Source organism: Theropithecus gelada, chromosome X (genome assembly GCF_003255815.1).
Source record: "Theropithecus gelada isolate Dixy chromosome X, Tgel_1.0, whole genome shotgun sequence".
NCBI lineage: Eukaryota > Metazoa > Chordata > Mammalia > Primates > Cercopithecidae > Theropithecus > Theropithecus gelada.
The window spans coordinates 121838234-121840572 of NC_037689.1; positions in this window are offsets into that span (position 1 = coordinate 121838234).

Below are 2339 nucleotides of genomic sequence, written 5' to 3' on the forward strand. Positions count from 1 at the left end.
TTCTTTTTTTTTTTTGAGACGGAGTCTCACTGTGTCTCCCAGGCTGGAGTGCAGTGGCCGGATCTCAGCTCACTGCAAGCTCCGCCCCCCGGGTTCACGCCATTCTCCCGCCTCAGCCTCCGGAGTAGCTGGGACTACAGGCGCCCGCCACCTCGCCCGGCTAATTTTTTGTATTTTTAGTAGAGACGGGGTTTCACCATGTTAGCCAGGATGGTCTCGATCTCCTGACCTTGTGATCCACCCGCCTCGGCCTCCCAAAGTGCTGGGATTACAGGCTTGAGCCACCGCGCCCGGCCAACATTCTTAAAGAAAAGAATTTTCAACCCAGAATTTCATATCCAGCCAAACTAAGTTTCATAAGTGAAGGAGAAATAAAGTCCTTTACAGACAAGCAAATGCTTAGAGATTTCATCACCACCAGGCCTGCCCTACAAGAGATCCTGAAGGAAGCACTAAAAATAAAAAAGAACAGGTACCAGCCATTGCAAAAACATGTCAAAATGTAAAGTCCATTGATGCTAGGAAGAAACTGCATCAACTAGCAAGCAAAATGACCAGCTAATATCATAATGACAGGATCAAGTTCACACATAACAATATTAACCTTAAATGTAAATGGACTAAATGATCCAATTAAAACACATAGAATGGCAAACTGGATAAAGAGTCAAAACCCGTCAGTTTGCTGTATTGAGGAGACCCATCTCACATGCAGAGACACACATAGGCTCAAAATAAAGGGATGGAGGAAGATCTACCAAGCAAATGGAAAACAAAAAAAAGCAGGGGTTGCAATCCTAGTCTCTGATAAAAGAGACTTTAAACCATCAAAGATCAAAAGAGACAAAGAAGGCCATTACATAATGGTAAAGGGATCAATTCATCAGGAAGAGCTAACTATCCTAAATATATATGCACCCAATACAGGAGCACCCAGATTCATAAAGCAAGTCCTTAGAGACTTACAAAGAGACTTAGACTCCCATACAATAATAATGGGAGACTTTAACACCCCACTGTCAACATTAGACAGATCAATGAGACAGAAAGTTAACAAGGACATCCAGGAATTGAACTCAACTCTGAACCAAGCAGAGCTAATAGAAATCTACAGAACTCTCCACCACAAATCAACAGAACATACATTCTTCTCAGCACCACATCATACTTATTCCAAAACTGACCACATAGTTGGAAGTAAAGCACTCCTCAGCAAATGTAAAAGAACAGAAATTATAACAAACTGTCTCTCAGACCACAGTGCGATCAAACTAGAACTCAGGACTAAGAAACTTAATCAAAACCGCTCAACTACATGGAAACTGGACAACCTGCTCCTGAATGACTACTGGGTACATAATGAAATGAAGGCAGAAATAAAGATGTTCTTTGAAACCAATGAGAACAAATATACAACATACCAGAATATCTGGGACACATTTAAAGCTTTGTGTAGAGGGAAATTTATAGCACTAAATGCCCACAAGAGAAAACAGGAAAGATCTAAAATTGACACTCTAACATCGCAATTAAAAGAACTAGAGAAGCAAGAGCAAACACATTCAAAAGCTAGCAGAAGGCAAGAAATAACTAAGATCAGAGCAGAACTGAAGGAGATAGAGACACAAAAAACCCTCCAAAAAAATCAAGGAATCCGGGAGCTGGTTTTTTGAAAATATCAACAAAATTGATAGACCACTAGCAAGACTAATAAAGAAGAAAAGAGGGAAGAATCAAATAGACGCAATAAAAAATGATAAATGGGGATATCACCACCAACCCCACAGAAATACAAACTACCATCAGAGAATAGTGTAAACACCTCTATGCAAATAAACTAGAAAACCTAGAAGAAATGGATAATTTCCTGGACACTTACACTCTCCCAAGACTAAACCAGGAAGAAGTTGAATCCCTGAAGAGACCAATAGCAGGCTCTGAAATTGAGGCAATAATTAATAGCCTACCAACCAAAAAAAGTCCAGGACCAGACGGATTCACAGCCGAATTCTACCAGAGGTACAAGGAGGAGTTGGTACCATTCCTTCTGAATCTATTCCAATCAATAGAAAAAGAGGGAATCCTCCCTAACTCGTTTTACAAGGCCAACATCATCCTGCTACCAAACCCTGACAGAGATACAACAAAAAAAGAGAATTTTAGACCAATATCCCTGATGAACATCAATGCAAAAATCCTCAATAAAATACTGGCAAACCGAATCCAGCAGCACATCATAAAGCTTATCCACCATGATCAAGTGGGCTTCATCCCTGGGATGGAAGGCTGGTTCAACATATGCAAATCAATAAATGTAATCCAGCATATAAACAGAACCA